We start from the raw sequence: 25,286 nt of genomic DNA on the forward strand, positions 1-25,286 counted from the left end.
ACCATCCCTCAACAGAGGAGGAGGTCTAGGACTCCACTTATCCCCTACCCATAATGCCGTCCTTTCAACCCTTCCCGGGAGACTTAACAACCATTCACATTTGGCCTCATGTGACAACGCCAACGACTGTTGTTTACACTTGGTCTCAGGTGACTCTAAGGACTTTAACGACTGTCATTACAACAGCCAGGAGCACTAACGAACCAAGTGGTATAAATGTCCTTGATAACGACCCCGCAGAGGTTAAATACCTGGAATTCCCCGCCAGTCAGTTAGAACTGAAGAAGCCCCTTGGATGAGAGGCGATACGTCTTCAAGTATCTACAAGCAAGCCCAGTTACCCTCAACCCAACCCTCGTTGGACGACCTGGATGACTGAGAATCTTCACAGATGTCACATACCTATTGTATCGCACGTTGCGTGCGTTGTGTTTGATGAAGAGGCTCAGACCAGGATATTTTTGGAGGCAACCATTTATTCTGACGACAGAAGTGAATAACAAAATCCTCCGGTCTGTTGTGACAGCTAACTTGAATCTCGAATAAATAACATATAAATGTGTTAGCATACTGCACAAGAAGTTCAAGCTAATAAACAAACTTACAACCAGAATTTCAACAGGAGTGCACAATGTTGCTTACCTCTCCAATGGAGTACAACAAGAAAAGGGGAGAGGTAAAGGCGGGGGGACATCATTTATAGGGGGGGGGGGGGCACCCACAGAAGTGAATGTAGGGGTCTCAAATGTTCCACATATTGACCCTGGTGGAGTAGCACATCAGGATGTAACTATTTACAGATTTTGTGTAATTATAACACATTTGCTATATAATTGACTCTGTTGCACCTATTCTACATGTATCCACTCATGCTCATTGACTTTGATATACCAAAATACATTAAGCCTAGTTAGGAATACTTCTTGCGGAACAATATATCAATTCAGAAGAAAAAGACATCACATCGGTTGAGGTGCTGCTACATGACAGTTATGACTAAAGGCATTTGATGTTGTATGTGCCACAAAGTTTAAAAAGAGGCTAAAACTTGACATTAAACTGTGGTGGTGAATTGCAGTGCAAAAAACTAGTTTCAGCACATCTGACTTAATTCATCCAAATACAGCTGAAGGTCTGCGGTGTGATGAAACTACAGGTTTTCCGTGAGCGAGTACAAGGCACACAAGATGGAATAGATATTGCTGTCATCAGGGACGGATGAAAGTTTTACCCTAAAATAATGATTCCTTGTTCTCAAAATAAAGTTATAAGGCCTTGTGAGAAACTTGTACCTTGAGAGCAGAGTTAAATAATAGATGGGGCACGGTACGAGGTAGAAAAACAAAGACAACAAAATATGAATCCACTCTTTTTGGGTAAAATATGTGTTCAGCTGGTGATTTTCAAACTAAACTTCAGGTGTTTGTGCAGTAAGTCTTCCCAGGCACATCCTCAACTGCTTATAACTTGATTGAGTTGTTTGCCTCCACTTTCCCAGCCTGTAGAACAATGTGCTGCTCTGATGAATTACTGCAAATCGAACATATGACGCTATCAATCAGTCAGTCAGTCACTGGACAGATTCTGATGCATCTCAAGCATAGTAATGTGACAACAAAGGCAAGGAAGAAGACAGCAAGAGATGTAAACAATCACCTTTACAAATGTTTTATGAGGAAGTAAATGCACTCGACATGTTTTAGTGGGAAACACTGAATATAATCTTTTGTTGTAAGAAAACTCAACAGAGCACCTTATAATAACATTATAATAATTTACTTGCATTAGTACGGTTGGTGTTTTTTTCAGACATGGATATATGCTACTTAAAGGACAAGTTCACAATGTTTCAAGTTTGTCTTAAAATAAATGTCCCATATAAACATTGTAAGATGTGTCTCTTGCTGTAATCATTTGAGACTTCAGGTACAAATGAGTCAAATCAAGTGTATATCTCCCAAAGTTACAGTCCTTTTTTAATACAAATGTCACTTTTTGTTACTGTTACTGTCCAGAGAAACACAAAAAGGGAAATTTGTAAAAGATACTTGGAAGTTGAATATGTTAATTTGATTTGACTCATTTGGACAGCCTCATATTACCTGTCCTTTATCATACTAATTTAACAAGCTGATATCAGAATTGGTTTTACCAAATGTGACATTTTAGGAAAAAATAATTATATCATTTCTTTTTATATCTGTTCCTTTTATATCATTTGTATTTTTTTGTAAAATGTCAGGTGGAAGCTTAAAAAAGCTTGCTTTCTATTGATTTATTAGTATTATATTATACAGTGTATATTTTATAATATAGTTTGTTTTCCAAAATCATAAAATTTGGCATCAATTTACTCCTGATTACACTTGTCTGTCTATAGAAGTCTGTTTGTGGACATGATCAGTGGTTCTGAATTCATGCAGTTTCTCTCCCATGAAGAAACTGATCAATCTGATTCTATGTGTAGAAATGAATGTATGCACAGTTTAGAGGGAAAAAAAATTGTAAGCAAAGATAAATAAATATGTAAATAAATAAATGAGGTATCTGGACTACACACAGTATATGTGGCACAACAGTCTTTGTCATGTTATTCATATAGCTGGTTTACCCACAGAAGGTGGGTTGAGTCAGTATTAAGAGTGGATTAAACACAACAGAAGGAAAGCCAAATGGAACATGGATATGTAATTACGAGGAGACAAAACTCAAGGGTACGACTGTGTAATACCAACATGGGTTGAAAACAAAGTAGAGTGAAATAAATACTGGAACCGCATCCAACAGATGGGACCTTCTTTTGTTATATTGACTCTGCGCTCGTCTTTTCAGCATCATTGCGAGTTAATGTCGGTATTGACTGCGGGTTAGGTTGCAGCAATAATGACGAGTATGAAGCTGAACATAGCCTAAAAGAGACTACCACATCATAAAAACAAAACTTCCTTTGTAGGTTTCGGAGCATGTAATAGTTCATGATGTGGTGGCGTTTGGTAGCCAAGAAATTGAGTTTAAACATTCCCATATTAGATTGCCTCAAATTTATCGCTATTATCCATAACATTTAATATAACAGTTCAGACACTGGATTTTGTCTTTGCCTTTTCTGTTCAGCATGAAGTGGTGCACACACACACACACACACACACACACACACACACACACACATGCCACCGAGTGGTCTGTTTCTTGTTGCTGCAGTTTTTTTCCTTCGTTCCAGAGCTTCCAAGCCAATGCTGATGAGCCTTGATGCCATTAGTGTTGATTTCATGTGACAGCGATGAAACCAGATAATGAAAATCAATAAGGCGAGCTTCTCTAAGCCTGCAATTGTCAAGTTTTATAAATCCTTTTTCTTGGCCCGGGGTAGACCCTTTTTCTCAGCTGCACATATACAGGCCTGCATGCACGTATAAAATGCACACGCAGGCCAGTGGACGAGCATGCATACTTGAGCTCATATTCACTCGCACAACAGAACTTCTCACACACGCATACATGCACATGGAATATTTTTTTGCAGGTTTCCTTGCTGCACACAGGTCAGAATTAATAGTTTATGTAATCAATGGAAACTGGATTAACCATGCAGCATATAAATGAACCACTGTTAGAGCTATAATCTTGATAAGTTACTCATTTATTCTGTTAAGCATTCCTTGTTCTCTGTTTCTGTGCTTTTCCCTTCTCTTAAGTATGTGTTACAGAGGCCTTTTCAGGCTAGACCGCTAACTAAATGTAATTTCAGTGCATTTCATTAAACCACATTTCCCTGATCTAACCCGCCCATCCCTCCCTGAGGCTCTTTTGTTCCCCTCTATATTCAACTCTTTTCGTATTACATTCACAGAGTCAGATCGATTCTCTCTCTCTCTCTCTCTCTCTCTGTGTGCGCCCTATCAGGACTCCGAGTTAGACAAATTGCATTTACCTGCTTCACAAATGCTTCAAATAGAGAACAGAGGAAAATGAGACGAGTGGAAAACAAACGGCGCACACGTTAGGAAAGTAGAACAACGACGACCAGCCTCGCCACCATGCCCCCGTCACACAGGTGCAGAGTGTTCAAGGGTTGATTGTTTGTGGGTTGGAGAGAAGGATGAAGACTTTCTAACACAATAGGCCTTGATTCAGACGTGTGGCTGAATAACAAACTTTCTCCCGAAGATTGCAAGTGTTGCTTTTTGATCCTGAAATCACACTTGACCTTCTTTCTTCTGTCTCCTTCTGTGAACCTTCAGTCGGATGCTGTAGCTTTGAGAGACGGGGTGATAAAGGACTGGTGGGTTGTTTTTTTCTACGCTAAAACTTTTGGCAGATGCTGCAGCTCTAGGGAACAGAAGGACAAGAAGAGGGGGCGATGTTTGTTCATCCCACAGAGAGAAATGCGTGTGTGATCACAGGGAGGGAGTGATGATAGCCTGTGTTTTCAGCAAAGGGCCTTGTGTCCTTGGAGGCCCCCACTGACTCATGAATATCTGGTCCGGCAGCTGACAGTGATCGGCGTTTGTAGCAAGCGGAGCGGCCTTGTCTATGCTCGTCGCCCGTGCGCCCAACAACATACAACAGTAGCCTCTCATCCATCCCCCCCGTCTGACAGCAGACAAGATGCTTTTAAAACCACACGGAACAAATAGCAATATGGCTGTAATTGCGTGCAGCGGGCTTGTATTAGTTTAATTGGGGGACGATAGCTTGGCTGTCAATTTCGTCCTTGGGAAAAGGAAATCCATTTTCCCCCCAAGGTTCAAATAACAATTACTCTCATGAGGTTTTTGTTCATGGACAAAGGGGGATATTGTGTTAAATATAGCAGATAGGTAAAAAACATACAATGTCACATTACATCAGGCAGGATTTTATGTCTCATTGTTGGTGTTTGGAACAGTCTGCAACTAAAGGAATATACAGTCTTATTCCATTCAGACATAGAAATACAAGGTGCACTGAAGACATTGCAAGGAGGGTTAGAAGTAGGTAAGTAGGGTAAGTGGTAGGGATGTGCAGAGGGCCCAGTATTTGTATTTGTATCTGTATTTGTTGAGGTAGCAAAATTATTTGTATTTGTATTCAAATAAAAGTTGAAAGAGGCTTAAAAATCCTGTTTTTGTTTTTATTACGCTTTTAATTTCAGAAAATTAAAGTGTTACAATAAGTATTTATGAATAAAACTACCTTACGAAGGAGGTCCACACACTGGTGCTGTGTCTCAAATCGCTTCACTTCTGTACTTACACTTAACATTTTGAGTGCATAAGTGCGTTCACACTGAGAAGTATGGAAAAATGCACTGTGAGAACCCGGATGGTGCACTCAAAACTGTCAAAAAGTTGAGTGTGGAACTATGGACACTTCTCACCCTCAATGGTCGCCATCTTGGCTACGTAGCGGAAGGGGAGGGACCACTTTTCAAACTGAAAATGGTGGCCAAGTACGTTGTAACTACAGTGAACAAGTTATACATGTGTTTTTTAGCACTAAGCACCACTATACTGTTGTCTGATATAAGCCATCAGTATGTTTTTTGGGTTAATTTAACAGTCTGTAATGATTTGGTAGCGCAAACGATAACACTAATGCTAATGCTAGCTAATGCTAATTTGTGATCGTCATTTCCGGTAAGTGCACAACAGCTGTGTTTGATTTGAGACAACACTACCCTGTCAAAATTCGTGCACTACACCGGTAAGTACATAGTGTACACAGTGTACTACATGAAAGTGTACTAACAGAAGTATGAGATTTGAGACACAGCTTAGGTCTCAAACTGGAGTCTCCCAGATCATAGATGACTGTGCAGACTATTGAGCTAAAACTCTACTCATCGCCATAAGACACAGACAGCACACCATGTAATGAGTAGGAAAGAACTTCAAAGGTGATTCTTGCTTTGCACTTTTCATTTATTGCCTATTTTTTACAATCTAACTTTGTAGAAAGGAGAAGGGGAACAACAGGTTATGGAGAGTCCCTTGGGAGCACTTTGTCAGTAGCTCAGCTTTATCTCTGGGGAACATCCCCAACTCCGGGAGTGTTGTCCAAATTAGGAAATGTGCATCATGTAGCAGGTGGATGTGACTCCCCTCGTTGAAACATGGTGAGAGACGTCACAGCGGAGCAGAGGAGAGAGACTGATATTTGACATGTTTTTTTTTTCTTCCCGAATACAAATAATGTTTCAAATATTTGTATGAAACAAATATTCATAAAAAAACACTATTTGTGCTTTGCTGAATAACGTATTTGTATTCGGGCACACCCCTAGTAAGTAAGGACTGACCGTGATGAAATTGGTGGTTGGAAATACTGATTATGGTTTTTCTGGACTCCTCGAACTCAGACCTCCATGTCATGGTTCTCCCCTGCAGGACGCTATAGCATGTAAACTTCAAAAGAGCTTTTCCAAAGCCACATACCTCTGTGTGAATGAAGGATTTGACCGTTTATAGCACACGGATATACACTTAGATTGGGGGGGAAAAAAGGTAGCTCCCAAAGAAACCGAGCAGCAACGAGGATTCTGCTTAATAAACACATACATGAACATTAAAGACACAGTGAAATAAAGAATATTTCTAACCCTTTGTCCCTCTATTAAATGTGTAATTATCACTTGTTCTATCTCTTGTTCTATGTCTTTTGACTTCCCCTCCATTCACACTTTTAAGGCAAAACTCAAGACTCATGTGGTTTCAATGGCCTTGAGGTGATCTTGATGGATTTAGCATTTTTTATAATCTTTTATTTCTATATCTATACATTTTTACAACTTTTATTCTCTTTTCTGTCTTGCATTTGTACATATATTTTGATATTGCCCTGTGATTTTATCATTGCCTTTCATTGTCGCCTTCTATTTGTGCCTTTTTTACTAGTGAATTCATTTCATTCTCTGCTGCTGAGCCTTTCACTGTAATTTGTGCAGCACTTTGCTCACAGCTCTGCTTGTTTGTTAAATGTGCTCTATAAATAAACTTGACTTGACTTGTAAAACATTTTCATATGTTTGATGATTCATCTTGAACTCCGGGGGCCAGAGTAAAAAGGTATCTAATCAAACGTGATTTGGAGGGCGACTGGCTGACCGCACCCATCGTATAAATACTGCATATGACCGCTTGTAGGTCATAGCAGCTTCCACAGCAGTATCATAGGAGGAGGTGTGTGTTTAATTTATTCATTTCTCCCTCGTCTCCCTCAACTTGTAGCATTCCAGTCAAATCTGATTGAATCTGATATTCTGCTTCACTGGGAAACATGTCACAGTCTACACCCTTCTGTTTCAATGGGACTTTAAATCTTAGTCAAATCATAAGTAACAAAAACTTAGGAGGAGAGCATAAAGTAGAGGTTGAAGTTGGTGGAAGGAGCTGCAGCAGCAAGTGCATAATTAATAGTGAGAAGTTTCAGGGTGTAATTGCCGCTAATATGCATGTATGAATATGTTTGGATGTCACTAGTCAGCTGGTAGCCAAGCAACTGTGATTAAGATGAATGCAAGTGCAGTTTCAGTGCTTTACCTAAACCCATGTGATGGATATTTGGGAAATACACCTTATACTGGTAACAGATGAGAGAAGATTTACTGGTAAAATTGCTAAATCTTGCAGCTTGTTAGTTTTTAATGTGCTGCATGTAATTTCTTTGTTGTAAAGCACTTTGAGCTGCTTTTTCCTGTATGAAAGGTGCTATACAAATAAAGTTATTAACAAGAACCATATTGTTAAAGTATTGCAGTAATACTTTTTTAAACAGCCTCTTATAAACTCCCTTCGGGTTCTTAATTAACTTGTTCCTTTGTTGGTTTAATTTTTTAATCTGCTCCTGTAAGCAGTAAGAGGGAAGCATTAACTGAATAAAGGTATTGTTGACAAATGTCGTGCCAAAAATCATGTTGCTGAATGTTCTCTGGACATCAGAATGGATTTTACAACTTCCCCGTCACTGCTGGTCACTCGTTGACATGCAAGAGCATCAACATGGATTTGAGACGTGTACTTTTCTCTCTAAATGCACTTTAATGCTCTGTGCTGCTAACTGCTGCTCCTTTTCTCTTGGGATTTATATGTTTTTATCATTTTTTTAAAGGGAATTTTTAGATATACAGTATATATTTATCCTTTCTGTTGTTGCTGCACTGCTGTGAGCTGAGAGGAACAAGCATTTTGTTTTTTTGTGTATGCAAATACACAAGAAATGACAAACTAAATCTTGAAAAAAAATGTGTTACACATTAGACATAAATCTTTAAAAATAGGCTAAATATATATAGTTTCTTTTCTCAAAGGCTCAGTAATTTTCTAAATAGCTGGACACTGTAGTTTTTAGGAAATATTACTATTAGGAAATTTGCATTTATTGGGGATGATTTTTAGCCATGGATTAATACACATTTGATGTGGTAGTGAGTGTTGATTTATTGGTGATTTTGGTCTTCATGACAAGACTTAATCTTTTAAAATGACCTGCAAAATGTTAACTTACAACACAAGTTAACAGAAATGAAACACCGATTTGTCCTGAACATGTTTTACTGATTAACTTACAGACTTACACAGCTTCATTTTCATTACAGCACTTTTTAAGTTGAAGGTCTTAAACTGAAAATCTTAAAACATCATCAGGTGACCTCAATGGCTGCAACAGTTACAGTTAAATATGTTTAATGGGTTGAGCATGGAAGGTTATTTGGGGGCTTTAATGAGTGTATTTCATGCTCCTGTGGGACATACTGTAAATTGCAGCCATGACGTTGGTTTTAGTGTCTTTATGTGCATCTGTGTTGAGATTGAACAGATATGACTCGATAGAGTAACATAATATGAGCTTCAGGAAATTTACAAATGTGAAGCCAGACTTTCTTTCCTGTCCAACTCATTTCCCACATAATCTCAGTCCTGCCTTCAGTCCTCATCGCAGCACGACGGCAACCCAAACAACTCGTCCGCAGCTCTAGAATCGTCAATCAATCATTGTCACCTTGCAGCTCAGATCTGGAGAAACTGAATGAAAACAGATAATAACAAGCGGCAGAAAAACAGGGCAAAAATAGAGCAAACCCCCCCCCCCACCCACACACACACACACACACACACACACACACACACACAAATGAGATTTGAAAGACTTTCCACTTCCAAATTGATCGTCAGTCACAGCTAAGATGGTTGTAAAGATATTTTTCTTTCTTCCCATCTTTCCTTGAACTTTCCTTCCTTTTTGGCAGATGGACCGTATTGCTATGACTGCCAGCGTCTGGAGGCATGTTCTTCCTTTCGCATGCAAATAAAATATTAGTCATGTAAGCTCATCTTGCTGAGAGCACTTTGACTAGCGTGTGTAAAAAAAAAAAAAAAAAAGTTGCACACCCTGCTTGCCAATTCCATTAGACATGGCTGCAGAGTCTGACACTGTAAAACTTTGGGTGGGATTGCTTAAAAGCTCCAGTGTAAAAAAAGATATTACTTTTCTCTTGTCAAATGGCAAATAAAGTCCACTTAATCTCAGTAAAGCCTGTTCTGGCCAAAGGGAAACATGTATAAACAAATCAATGACACATGGCCTAGATGGTTCTAGGAAATTAAATTTTAGACCACAACTCTTCCTCTTAAAAATTGAAAGCTTAGCAGCTCCCCACTCTCCGAACATCAATCCCAAGATATCTGACTTTTTTTTTTTTCTGTTCCTGTTTCTCCGTCGTCTGTCTGAAACTATGCGAGACGTTGCTGTTCTTAGCATAAACTCTGCCTCCTGTTTCAGATAAAAAAACCATGTGTTGTACTGTAAATATTGCTGTGATATATATATGCACACATGGCGTTTTAGAATTCCAAATATTCAAACAATTATCCAGAAACACTCAGCGGTACCAGCCTGTAGAGGGTGAGACAGATGATTTGTTGAACCTTCACTGGTTCAAGGAGATTTATAACCTGAACATGATGTAACTGCTCTGTGAGGCTGTACTGTAATACTGTAAAGTAGCTGATTAGCTAAAATGCTAAAGCTAGCGTGTCAAAAAGCTCATGATGACTGTGTTAATGTTGTAAGATTTTTATCACATCAAACCTTTATTCCAGATACTATTTGTTCAGCAATAAACACTCAATACTGTTCAACTCTGTAACTACTTCTCTGTATATTAGTGTTCATCGTTAATGTTGGATGCTACGCACACATTCACAGGAAATGATGCACGGATGTAGTCGACATGAAGAGGACAACTGTGTGTGCGAGGTGTTTGGAAGAGGAAGTGCAGTTGGTCTTCATTGTCTTCTTTATGAACACAACATGACAACAGATACTCTGTTTGGTTGCCTGTAAACAAGAAACTCTAGTAGCTCTTCTGTTATTTCATTTCTTATCGAATATCCATTCAAGAGAATCAAGTGATTTGTATCGATCGATTCCCACGATGCAATTCAGAAAAGAAATGCTGGAGCTATTCCTAGATGTAAACAATGAACACTAACTGTGGATGAACATCTCATAAAAGAAAATGATCATCAACAACAACAAAAACTTTTTTTTTTGAAAAACATTTACTGACTGTAAGTTTAACTGGTTGTAGAATTTTAAAGTCACAGTTTAATTGACATCTGACAGCACATGAAAGATTATAAACAGTTCATGTATTTTGATTACTTTACAATACTATGAAAATGGTATAGAGTATATATGTTAATTAATAATTAGTTGATAGTATGGGATTTGGAATTTGCTGCTTGCTTTGTTCAACACACGTGTGTCATTTCAAATGGAACTCTGGGAGCTGTTTCATGTGAACACCATTACCACCAGTAACCACCAGTAACCACAGGTTTCATCATATCAATCATTTATATACTTTTATGATGTCGGATGTGAAATGTGGTCAAAGTTCCTAAACTTGATGTGAACATATGTAAAAATGCTGCCTGTAAGACAAAAGCCAGAGCTCCAGCCTGCACCGAGCACTTCATCTGCAAGCTTTACTTGTAACTTTTCCAGTGAAATGACATGAACTCATCACACTAGCGGTAAAATCAGAGAAGGATTAAAGTCATTAGGATTCAACATCTGGGGACCATACATATCTGTAAAATATTTTTATGGGAACCAATCCAATATTGGTTGAGACATTTCACTCTGATTGATCATCATGATGTTTCAACTGACTGACCATAATTACCATCACATAGTTCCACTGCTAGCGTGGCTAGAAAGCTGTTTAAACACTGCGGGACAAATCCACAAAGAACGGATTGTGCCTGCAAATAACAAATTGAGCAGCATTTGCCCCCGATATGCCCCTGTTTTCCTATTCAGTCCTATTCACAAAAGATTTTGCGCTAATGATATGGCGGCATAAACATGCCCATAAAGTTTTGCAGCTGAGTGCAATTTGCTCTTGTTTTGCATCTGTTTGAGTGAGCGTGGTGGTTTCCAGTGTTTCAGGATTTTCTCCGCATTTTAGTACACAGATTGGTCCATAATGAAAACTGCAGAGAGCACAAAAGCCTCAACAACATAATCACAAACCGACTTTCATGTATTTTGCATCTATAACACAACTAATCTACTGAAAAGTCAAATGTCAAAATACAGCTATTAGTGTGAGATGTGTTAGATTCATGTCTGACTCTTACGATAATGTTGTTCGGGTGTCACTGAATGTATCTGGGACTTCACAGAAACATCAGGGCTGATGTTCAGCTGGCTGTGAGTCACAGCTGGATCTGAGTCACAGCTGGCTGCAGCGTCACACAGCAGCTGAAACGATAAACGCGTCTCCAAACCGAGAAAGAGGCTGCGCGCATTTACGCACGCGGCACAGCAGCGTTAACTTCATTAATCTGACGGTAATTAATGTTCTGTGTTCTGCTGCACATCTACACAGTTTCAGCCTCTTTTGGATGAATCCTGAGCTCCATCAGAGCTGTCTGGACATTTTTATTTTAAAGTAGCTGTGATAAGACTAAACCAACCCCTAATGTCTGACTGAAGATTTCATCCTATATATCATTCAATATGAATTCAATATCATTCAAGCCTCACAAGCTTGAAGATTTGAAGAAAGACAGATAGTAAGTGAGGAGTGAGCGTGCATGCAGTTAACGCCAACTATCTGAAGATGCTAATATCTCCACCTGAATTGTGTTTGGCTATTAGCTATTAGCGCTGCTCTTTGTGAATTGGACTGTTTTTGCAATGAGGCTTATTTGCATAGACAAGGGGACACAATTTTGTGCCGAATGTATGAATATTACCTAATTTACATAAATGGATCATTGCGGTGCATTTCACCCTTTGCGGACGCTTTGTGAATTACATCTTTTTGTCTCATTTGCGCAGGTTTAGCGGCCACAAAAAGCCACTCAATCCTTTATGTGGCTTTAGCTCTCTGACTTTATATTCCTCTACTTCTCTGTCAAGCTGTTGACAACACAGAACAAATGTTATATTGCTGCTCAGTCTGACTTTTGCAGTTTGTTCCAAAGCTGTTTGGAACAAATAACAAATGAAGCCACTTTTGAATGAAAAAAAAAAAAAAAAAGCCATATCACTGTGTTGGGTTTGAAACAATAATTGCAGTCATCTGGTGACATGCAACCTGCTAATGTAGTAAATGGCTCTCTAAGACAATAATGGACAAATTGGCTTTTTTTTCTGCTGCAGAATGCATTAGGCATAATTGTGGCCCCAAAATCATCTAGAAAGGTAGAATACTGGGGTGTGGCTTTATATGCATGTGTGTGTGTGTGAAACGGGGGAAATTCAGACATGAATACGGGCATTAATTTTACTGTTCAGGCCTCCAGATAGAAGCTTTTTGGTACATTTTTTTAATAATATAATATAATATAATATCACTCTAGCCTTCACTGACTGGGATTCATGCTCTTTTCTTACCAAATGTTGCATGCAGTGATTTAGATATCAAAGAAAACTCCCAATTGAATTAACCTGAGTTCACTTCATTCACAGCCACACAGTTTTATAATAGGTATCATTTCTGCAAAATGACTCTTATAATAGTCTCCCACAAAATTAAGAACAGCAGTGTCACTATCACCTCCCATGCTTTTTTTAACATCCTTGTCCAAGCTTTAGTTACGGCTCAGATAGATTTTTTTTTCCCCTCGACTGTGTCTGTCTTTATATTTATTTATCATTTCAACCTCTTAACAGAGAAAAGCAGTCGGTCAAGAGATTTTTCTGTCGTGGTTTCTCTGTGCCAATATTTGTGTCAGCGTGAAAGCCGTCACTTACACCAGAGGCTCTTTTTTTTGACCAGAAGCTCTTGGCCGCAGGCTACGCGGTCAACATCCCCTCAAAGGTTTTTTAAACTCTCGGGTTAAGATGAGGGCAGACAGCTGTCCGGTATGGTTTTCAATGTGAAATACAGAAAGCTTGATCAGTGACTCACAGCTTCTGAAAATACTGTGCCTGGGTAAACAGAGCCTGGAAAACAAAGCCACACAATGGAAAACAGAGCTGCACGATGGAAAACACAGTAGATATGAATTATTAGGGGAGAAAAGAAGCTTTGAACAGATGCAAAGTACATCTGAACTTTGCAGATATATGCTTTTTTCCCCTTTTAACCTCTTTACCCAATTGACAAAATGTATAAAACTCTTTTCCCTTCTTCTAATAGTCGTAACACTGCAGAAACGTCCCGTCAAATTAAAAGCCAAACTTTCTAGATGTAAGCATGCTTGTGTTTAAAACAAGCAAATTTGTCTGCCAGTGCAGTAAGTGAATTTCACTTGATAAGATGTCTTGAAGTGAGTCAGGCTGTCTGACTGTCATTATAGCAATTCATTATAGAAATAAGATCAAAAAGACTCATTTAAAGCAATCTAGTTTAGCTTGTCTGACTGTCGTTGTAGCACAGAAAATCTTGAAATAAGATCAAAAAGACAAATTTCGAGCAATCTAGTTAAGCCTGGTTAATGCAGAAGAAGTGTATTATCACTCAGAACTAGGGTACTTTTTTTTTTTTAAGCATCAAATTACTTAAAATGAGATTTATGAAATTCTTGTTTCTAGGGAGCTAAATTAGACTACATGCTCTTAAAATAAGGAAACATTATAATTGGTCGTGATCATGTCTTGAATTGGCTTTTTAACACCAACCTTAAAATGTTTCTGTGGCTAACAAAGTCATCAACATTCATTAACCAAAGAGGAAGAAGTCCTTTCACTCTTTCAAACAGTCCCGAATAAACAGGTTCATTTTTGAAAAAGCAGTTAAAAATGTATGAATCTTCACAGAATTAACAAATACTGGACACAGGATTCAAGTTCACGTAACCATTTTGTCAACAAAACAGAAAAATCAATAAAAAATGAGTCAAATTTGAACACTAAGGCATCACAGCAAAAGTCTTTACAATGATATCAGAATACTTTATAGTTTATAGTAAATAAAGAAGTATCCAACTTCTAGCAGCAACTGCAGCAACTTTTAATGTTGCAGATTTGCCAGACACACAGATACAGTGATGTTAAATCCATCATCAGTATATTCTTCCTGGTTAATCTGTGAGAATATTAATATATATTATGTTTTTGATGCAGTGCAGGTTAAAGCTTCACTGATGTTGCATAGGTGTTATGTTTACCTCATTATTTGACATTGAAGACTTTTTGAAAATCTCGTGCAACTTGACGGTAGACGGAAAATGACGAGACAGAGGTCGTCTCAAGAGTGCTTCAAAATGGTCTTTTCACATTTTTGACATCTACAATTTGCAATTTTTTGTCACAAACTCTTCAAATCATCTTTCTACCTGTTGAACACACAACCTCCCTTTTTTAAATCATACAGTATCGTCCAATTAGCTGCTTGTTGCCAGGTTTTATCACTAGGTTTCTCATTATTTTATTATAAACATGTCAGACCAAGTTCATTTTATCTCCAACCATAGGGCTGCAACTAATTTAATTATCGATTAATATGTCGGTTATCTTCTCAATTAATTGATTAGGTCTACAAAATCATTTTGTCTATAAAATGTCAGAAAATGATGAACAATGTTGATCATGTTTCCCAAAACTCGAGTTGATTTTTTTAAATTTTTTTTATTTATATATTGACTGGGACAGTGTGCAGTTTCAAACATTAAAGATGCACTGAACCAGAGTTAGCTTGAAGCTAATTTGCATCTGTAGTCCCCGACAAAAAACATACAACAGCACAACAACAAACAGTAAAAAGCAAAAAAAACCAAACAAACAAACAAAAAAAAACAAACAAAACAAAAGAAACTCTCAAATGTCAACAGTCTACAACCCAAAGATATTCAGTCACTGAAGAGTAAAGAAACCTGAACTTATTCACATAAGAAGCTGGAATCAACGATCAATATGTTTTTAAAGAATAAAAGAGAAGAAAAACAATTTAACTCAGAAAATGAGGCCGTCTAGACAATTTCCTAAACCTTCATTAATATAGATATTTTTAATGAAATAAACACAGATAGTCACTGAGCATTAAACACACATTACATACACTCTCCTGTCATTCAAGACTTCCCTGCTATATACTGTACATATTGTATCTACAGTGCACAGCAATTAATTACTTTTCCAGTTATGAGTTGTGCAGTTAATGCTTATTTCAATTTTAGCAGTAATGCAAATTAAAAAGCATTCCTCCTTCACATCCTGTATCTACCTACTGCATATCACTAGCATGCACTGAACTAAACATGAAATATAACTTTTCTGTCTCTTGGTGATAATATTTCTATCGCTGTGATGTTGTCGAGCTACATGAAGAAGGCTTTTATTTTGTCAACTCCTGAGCGAATACATTTCTTTGAAGCAGCATCATTACAATCAACTTGAGCCTCAAACTGGACTTCAAATAACAGAGATTAGAAATTAGAAACAGAAGAAAAAACGCTTTTTGTTTAGAAATGTGTAAAAGTCGACACAAATTTATACGCTTGAATTATCGGAGTTTAAACTCAGCTATGTGTTTATCCTGATTGTTTTCTGAAGACAAAAGAAGACGGATCTGCTACTTGTTATGATGTGACAGAGAAGTTTACTGTGCAGTGATTGTTTGAATTATTGCTCTTAGTGAACAATAAGCAACGCACACAACTATTGTCTCACAGTAGTGATTTCCTCCCCTCGGGTGCACTTAATGTCCTTTAATCTTCCGTTTTCAGTCGTCATCAGTAGACAACACAAACAACCTCCTGACAGCGTGGATGATTTTGAGTTTATTGTATATTTTGTGTCCCTGTGAGGAATAGTGCAACTATATTTAATCAGTATTTGCTGCCATCTTGATGCTTTTTCACTCTTGGAATCTTTTATTTCTGGCATGAAACCAACCTGAAAGTGAAGCTCTGTCCTGTTAGACTCTCTGTCTTTTTACTGCACAGTTGGCTCCATCGGTTTTTCCAAATTCTCTAAACTCTACAAAGGTTATCACCCTAGCAGGTCTCACTGAAGCCTGTTGACCAAATTTAGCTCTTTGAGTCCAGCTGGAACTAGAAGAATGAGTGAGAGAAAACTCCAGATTTAGCAAGTTTGGTATTCTGCACCAAAAAATGCAGCATTGCATTAATTCAGGCAGAGAACTGACATCGTTCTTTATTTATCTAACAGTAATAAACTACTTTATGAATTCAGTGTCCTTTAATATAACATGTTAACAGGTTATAATGAGTCACGGTTGTTCACACTAAACATGAAGCTGATTTTTCCCACAAAGATAATTTTTCATGATTATATACAAAGTCAATGCAAAGACACAAATAGATGCAATTCAAATAATGCAAATTATGTGACACAATTCCCGAAATTCGCATCATTCACGTATTCGCAAGAGTTGAAACTCTGCGTGTATCTCAGGCTTCGCACAGCGTTGTGTGTGGAGGGACGGAGCCGCTGCTCGCCAGCAGACGGCTGCTGAGCGGCGAGTAGCTCCGGAGGAGAGAAGCCGGAACAGAGCCGGAGCTTCTGGAGGAATAACATCCGCAGTCACATCGGATTCTCTGATGCCGAGCCGTTTACCGGCGGGAGGAGAGCTCAGAGTTTGTTTTTTTAAACTTTTGGGATTTAAAAAATCGTATTTCAACCTGTTTACAGCAGCGAGCCACAGAGGTGCCGACTTCCACTGTTGGGTGGTATAATGTAATTAGTCTCTCTTCGTCCGTGTTGACTGCTGGTCAGAGGGGAAATGTACTTGAATGTACTTCATTGACGTACAGAGAGGAGAAGGAGAAAAAAGAAGACTAGAGGGAAATAATAGAAAGAAGCAGAGCTCCTGTGTGTTTCAATCAACACAAACACACAAACACACACACACACACAAACACACACACACAGAGACACAGTCTGTGCCTGCTGTTGCTCGCTAGCTTACGGCTAATGTTCAGTAATGTATTCTGGCTGTTTTGGGGCAAATAAACACAAACTCGTGTGAATAACAAGATGAAAATTCGCTTCGCGTTTAGCGTGAACAGTCTTTCACTTGTTTTTTTTTTTTACATCCTGATGCTCACAGGCAGGTTTCCATGTGCACTTATGAGGCTGTTGCGAGTGGATTTGTGCGCGTCCTCGCATGTACCGCGATAAAGCGAGGTGAGAGAGGTCAGTTCCCATTGATTTTAGACGGGGGGGAAAAACTCTCATCCTCGCTCAGCGTGTTCGCACAGATAAAGCAGCTGTGACAAGGACTCAATTTGGAGCTTCACATAGTGAGCCTACAACCTGCTGGGCTGAAACATCACCACAGAGACAGAGCTCAGACTGAGAAGCTTTATTTCCACACAGGAGCATGTGAACACTGCTGGCATCCACACACACACACAAGCCACTTAAACAGGTTTGCTCTTTTCATCCTTGTAATTAAGTTCGCGTTAGACGTCGCAGGCGCGGTATATTTGACAGTAAAACTGACTTTCTCCAGGGTTGAGACAGACAAACAAGCTGTAAATAGTTGAGCTGTGGCTCCAGCAGAGGACTCGTAGAGGGAGAACATCGGTCGACTCTGCTCATTGGACCGTGGCTGTCGTGAAGATACAAGACTCTCCAGCGGGGAAGTCCCTATTCTCTTTAGTGTCATTGCTGTCTCTCTCTCTCTCCGTTGTCACCTCTCTCCTTCTTTCTCTGTGTCTCTCCCTCTCTGTCTTTAGTGTGGGCCCACTTATGCTTTATGATAGTCTCTCCTGGGTCCTCTCTCTGTTGAACCTCCTGCTCCCTCCTCCTGTCTCTCTCCTTCGTTCTCTTTCACAGTCTGCATCTCTCCGTCTCCTTGGAGGACCACTTTTACCCAACTTACTTTTTATTACTCCAACCTCCTCCTTCCCTCCTCCCACCTCCAGCCTTTCTATCATGCATGCTATCCTCTCTCTCTCTCTTTTTTTTCTTGTCTGTCACTCCGTCTGCCCTCTAATGTCCTTTGGTTGTGTTTGTTTGTCCTATGAAGCTCAGACATCAACACCAACACCAACATAACATGCACTTAAAGGACGAGTCTGTCTTAAAACAATAGTCAGGTGCACAAATGAACACTGAAACAGGGTTTTCCTGTTTATACTGGACATGAGAAGATCCCTTCATAATGCACTTACAATGTAAGTGATGGAGGACAACATCCACAGTCCTCCTTCTGTGCAAAAACATATGTAAAAGCCTCATATAAGCTTCAGATCAACTATTAAATGCATCTTTGCACAAAATGACACTGTGGATTTTGGCCTCCATGACTTACATTGAATGAATGAATGAACTTACTTGCTATGTAGAGGCATTTCTGTAACTCTCCGAATCGACGATCCAACATTCACACCCACTTCACGCTGTGATTGGTCGGCTGTGCAGAGGTGAGAAGAGAGCAACAGGATTTGAACTTCTCTCTCTTGCTCTCATTTTTCATTATTGACTCTTCTTTTGACACTTTTAATGTGAACCAGCAAGTGCAAGACGATGAATGTCTTCCAGGAGAGACTTTATGACTTTATGACAGCCGACTTCTCACTTCACCTCTTCGTCTAACACTTCGGGACAACTATGATGTTTTCAGACAATAAATAAACTAGTTGTGATTGAGCATAAACCCTTTAAACTTCACCAGCATCATTTTATGAAAATTGAAAGCAACTGTCTGTTCATCTGCACCATCAACACGCCCGAGACCCCCACTGACACAGACTCCATCCCTCCCATTGATATTATAACTTATATTAACATAAAAACTCCATAATCTTACATTTGCACATCTGTGATCTCTGATGTCATGTTACATTTACACAACTTGTATTATTATTATTATTATTATTATTATTATTATTATTATTATCAATTGCACATTGCATACACTGTTTTTCTCCTGGTCAATATTTTGTACATTTCATCTCTTCCTGTAGCAGCTCTTATCACAGAGTATATTATACATATTTTATTGCAAATTCTTTTTTTTAATAATAATTTTGTGTATATTTTTGACTGATATGCAACACAACATCAAGGCAAATTCCTTGTATGTGCAAACCTACTCGGCAATAAACCTGATTCTGATTCTGATTGATGGAGATTTAATTAAAGGTGCAGCGTGTAGAAAGGTGAAAGCAGACGTATGTTTTAATTAGTGTATAATCACCTGAAAATAAGAATTTTTGTGTTTTCATTACCTCAGAATGAGCTTTTTATATCTACATAGGGAGCAGGTCCTCTTCCACGGAGCCCGCCATGTTGCACCGCCATGTTTCTACAGTAGCCCAGAATGGACAAACCAAACACTGGCTCTACAGAGGGTCCTTTTGCGTTTTTTTGCGAGTTTCGTGGCCAACGTAGGTTCTCCTAGCGGCTCTCCTCACTGCTAGATGCTACTAAATCTTACACACTGGTCCTTTAAAGTAAAAATGTCACAACATTGCAGCCACCTTGAGACAAAAGTTCCAGTCATGTCAAACTGTTGACTGATTTTTCATATTTTAGACTTAATAAAATAAGTCAGTCAGTCTGTTTTTGCCTCTTTCAGTGGACACTACTGACTGCTTCCATTCATTTCAATGACTCCACTGGACATCAGATAAACAACAAGAAGTTCTGTCAGTGTCACTATTAGAAATAGTTACAGCAGTTGCTCTGTATGAACGGGTCTTTTTCACAGCAAACATTTTGACATGTTACATCAGGAAAATAATTGTAAATGAATTCCATCCAGCTGCTTAACATCCAGGGTCTTGGTATTGTGAATGCCGGCTCACAGTCACACTGTCATATCTTACAGGGACATTTGAGTTGAACGGAGCCATTGTTCATGTTGTTAGTAACACCTGTGCTTCTCCTACAACGACGAGTCAAAATGTCTGCTGTGAAAAGCTTTGAGGACAGTACCAGCTGGAGAACGGGGCGGAAAAAGTCGGTTGCTTTCTCAAATTCAATTTCAAGTTCAAACTGCACAAACTCTAAATTTTTTAGAAAATATCAGCGAATGTTAGAACGTCAATCAATCAATCCAAGGTCAACCCGTCCACGCTGCACGAACATCAAACATGAGTTTTGGTGAAGTTTGTTATTCTGAGGAGATGCGAACACACAAAAAATTTAATCAAATGGAAAAAATGCAGGATGCTTTTGCCTTCACAGCCTCTACGTAGCATTTAACACTTTTTAAAAACTGGATTAATTAGCTTTTGCTTATGACAGTAATCAGCTTGTGTTATTAAGTGGACCTGTTGCAGGATTCTGTTCCATAAGCCCCCCGAAAACCAAAGCGACCCCTCCACTGAGAGGAGCTGTAGCCCCGTACAGGCCAACAGGGGATTTTTGACAAACACTTGAATTTCTCACAGTTGGCACTTATAAAACTTCTTGTCATTCAATAAAAGAAACTCCAGCAGCCATGCCAAAATGAAAATAAGGCATTAGAGAGATGAAACAGATGCTATTGACTGGTTTATTCTATTTAGCTCAACAGATTGCGGTACATCACAGCAGACCAGAATCTATTTTTTTTTTTTTTTTTCAGACTCAGAGGGAAAAGAAGATTGGGAGACTCTGTGTGTGTGTGTGTGTGTGTGTGTGTGTGTGTGTGTGTGTGTGTGTGTGTGTGCGCGTGCCGGTGACCCATCCTCTCTCTATTGCCCCCCGACAATATGATGGATGTGTTTGAGACCTTGTGTTGAATTGAAACTGAGGGGAAATATAAGATGAGTCTCATTAAAATGTGACAGGCTTTGCTTGGAGGAGGCCACACTGTTCCCCCGACTCAGTACTTCTTAAACAGGAGGGACGAGATTGAATAGAAATAGGAAGCTGCAGAACAGAGGCTGTTGAGAAATAACTGCAAACAGAGGTCAGCGCAGGTTGCAGCTATGAGAGGCGTCCCCCTCCTCCCCCCCCCATCCATCCCCCACCTCCCCCTCCTCCTCTTCCTCTTCAGTTCGGGGTTTCATCTGCCTTTCCGAGACAATTCTGCAAGGATAAGGGAATCCAATCAATGCAGTGCAAAGGGAATATTCAATGCACCTCACACCAACTGTGATCAAAAATAAATGTGCTTTAGATTGTGTTATTTGGCGTGCAGCAGCAGCGGCGGCGGCGGCGGCAGTGTAGATGGTGATGCATGACTCTTTATTTGGAATCTTTGATCTAGTCTGACAATATCTGGTGCATCGCCTTCACCAAAAGACACTGGATTCTTTTGATCTCAATCATATGACTTCCTACTTTTTTTTTGTTTCTCCCAGTAAATCCATTCTGTCCAAGTTCTTTGTGCATGTGGGTCACTGGTGTTTTTTAGCCATCCTAGCTAGCATGGATCCAGAGATGGTTATGTTGAGTCAGTGAGTTGGTTTGTCCATCCACCATATTGACCTAGAGTGACATGACTGTTGAACTTTCACTTATCTGTAAAATATCTAGATATTAATGTTGCAGAATGGGTCGTCATAACGTTGGTGATCACCTAATCTAGCGCCACCATCAGGTCAAAATTCAATTTGCTGTATAAGCAAAGCAAATGTTATTTTTTCTCTATATTGAGCCTTACAGCCTAAAAGAGCTGCTAGCATGGATCCAGAGATGGTTATGTTGAGTCAGTGAGTTGTCAGTTGGTACCATGGATGTATTATAAGAGCTGGATACTGGACTAAAAATGGCGCCCATTCAGTCCCGTAGGAATTGCTTGCCTGGCGCATACGCCAAAAAAAGTTTCTAGCCTCCGGGTTTGCTTTCGTCCCACAAAATGTGCAGTAGCATTTCCCCCGCTGGCCCCGCTGGCCCCGCCCGCCAGCTTTACATTGTGATGACGTCACAGATTTTTAAATCGCTTTTCTCGGCTCGAGGAAAAAATCTCCATGGATCAAAAGTTTATAACAGAAAGAGTCATAATTGACGTTGTTTGGTGGTCTATGGGGGAAAATCCTTTTTGGGCCGCAGGGGGATTTTTCGCAGCAACACTGCGAGTGGCGACTGGGAAAAATTGGCTGCAAGGCTGCAAGCTCTTATTATACATCCATGGTTGGTACGTCCATCCAGCACATTGACCTAGAATAAAATATCTAGATATTAATGTTGCAGGATGAGTCGTCATAACGTTCACCTAATCTAGCGCCACCATCAGGTCAATTTGCTTTATAAGCAAAGCGAATGTTATTTTTTCCTCTATATCGAGCCTCACAGCCTGAAAGAGCTGCCAGCACGGCTGTAGACTCCTGGACTTGTTATCTTGCTGATCATAATTCTTTAACTGTTCTCTCCCTTAAAGCATAACAAAGCTCTGGCTCTTAATCCATCACCACTGTCCTCCACAGATCCCACATCCTGTACTGTCCAACCTACTGTCTGTCAAAACTTTGTCTGATAAATGACTACGCCCATGTATGCTCACAAACAAAGTGAGGAAGGATGGGCTCGCAGAGAGACAGCGAGAGAGAAAAAGAGGAGAGGAGTAGGAGGAGAAATGTGCATGAGAGGCTCAATTTTTTGACAGTTTGAACAATGGCTTGGAGGACTCGATGGAAAAACACTTTGCACTAAAACACCCCCGTTTAGCTTTTCATTTAACACTGTATGTCTGCAGCGCTGACCCCTTTAGCAAACAAAGTGGGAGACCTCTGGTTTGCTTCCAAGACCAAAAGCTGTCAAAGCACGTCTCAGAATTGGACAATAGGCCACGGCTTCCTCGCAAAGAGGAAAGGAATCCGCCACTTCGGGTTCTGTGGTGCTGCGTTCTTTCTGCGCCCGCCTGACCGCTCATCCCCGGTTCACAGGGAAAATGAGGATATATTTTTCTATTGTTTGGCCAGATCTTCGGCCTTAAATGCAGCCTGTCACACTGGGAGCAGCTGCTGGTGAAAACATACGCCAAACCTCTCTTTAACTGTATATAATTTCCTCTGTCTTTTTCGCCTGCAGCTCGCCTCCTCCTCCTCCTCCTCCTCCCTCCTCCTCCCCCCTCCCCCATATTTAACGCCTGGCATTAGCGAAACAGCTCTCGGTTGTGCACTCTGTGTTTTAGGGTTGACAAATTGATGATAGTTGATTTGCGCCTACGGGCGATGCAGGGCGAGACAAACAAAGAGATAAAGGGGTGAATTTTATGAGAGGGAGAAAGCAGACAGAGGTGGACAGAGGTCATAACTCATCGGTCCTCTGAGAAAGCCCGTAGCAAACATTGCAACAATAGACGCATGGCCGTGATGATTCAGATCCAACCGGTGAACCCATCCAAAGGGACAAAGGACAAATAAAAAACTTCTGTAATCTCTTTGTCTGTGGGCTTGTGTTTAGATATATATATATATATATATATATGTGTGTGTGTGTGTGTGCTGACTGTTTGTAGTCAGTGCCACGGCGAAAAAAAAAACCAAAACACAATCACATTTCTATCGAGTTACCGGAGTCAGAGGGGACCTGACGGCGTCCGCTCCTTTGCCCTGAGAGTAACTGGAAGTGAGGATGATTGAATTATCTTCAGGCAGAAAGGAACATATTGGAACGTGTATCTTCTGATACTGAGGGTGGGGGGAGGGAGGGGGGGCCTGAGACACTGGAAACATAACCTCCCCATTCTCCAGCTGAATTGATCTCATGTTGCTCTGTAATTGCATTAGGAAAGTTGGAAAGGGAAAGGGGAGAAGGAGGAGGGGAGGATGGGGGGGGGTGATTACTACAGGTTGCATCAGGGAATAAGAGGAGGTTCTGTTATGTACTCGCAGTTAGTCAATTATTTGACAACACAGTTTGGTGTAAAGACTTTTAGGCAAATACAGCTTTGATATGTTATTTTGTGATGATACATTTGGGGGTATTTTTGCCTCCATGTGCACAGAATTACACAACTATGATACTTTTAATTTTTCAGTGTTGGAGCCGGGATCGTGTACACCTGGAGAGCGTGCACAGGTTTCATGTTTATTTATTTGTTTGCACATTATTTATTTATATTTTTAAAATTTGAGACACACTTTTACCTACATATATAAAGCTGTGCAGGAGAGGCAGTTTATACAAAGACTGAATATGGATGAAAAATGGAAAAAACCAACAGAGTTCATCCCTTCGTTTGCTAAAATTGTTCCCACAAATTGCAACATCTGAGATTTATGGGAGAAGATAACTAGCTTTGCTTGGCTCTGGGGAAGTTTTACAAATATTTAACATGATTTGTGGTTTAGAAATACAAAGTGTCATAATTGATTGAAGTATTAGGTGACCTGTCAGCAGTTTCTAAAGATGTCTCTTTTATTACAGCGGTCTATGGGAGAGAAATGCTTTTTTTGGGCTGCGCGGGGGGGTTTATTTAGTGTTGCAGCACCGTGGTTGGCTACTGGGACAAACTGGCAGAGAGGATGACTTGCTGCACTGGATCCAACTGTTCTAATAAATCCAAAACAAATACCTGAAAATGTCATGACATTCCCATCCGCCAGAGTGGTACTTTATATTGGGTGCTAATTTACATGTCAGCAGATGTCAGCAATGTGTTATCGTGCCAAACTGATGGTGAACAGGGTAAACACACACACACACACACAAAAATGTATTTTTCCTCTTGTTCCTTCAGTTGATCCTCTTCTCTGTGCAGAATGACGTGTGTGCATGTAAAAAACAATCACATTCATCTGCAGAGGGGGGAAATATTCTCACCTTAATGGTCAGTCATTCTGGACATTCTGTTCGTGCCCCTACAGAAAGTTTGACCCCCAAATTCATGGACGCACATTGCCAAGGCAACGGCCAAAAGAGAAATATGGAGGAATTCGAAGCGATGTGTCAGCTGTAGAGTCACTTCTGTTCCTCTCACACATTGTCACAACAGTCCA

The sequence above is a fragment of the Thunnus thynnus genome, chromosome 11, assembly GCF_963924715.1.
Source record: "Thunnus thynnus chromosome 11, fThuThy2.1, whole genome shotgun sequence".
Classification (NCBI taxonomy): Eukaryota; Metazoa; Chordata; class Actinopteri; order Scombriformes; family Scombridae; genus Thunnus; species Thunnus thynnus.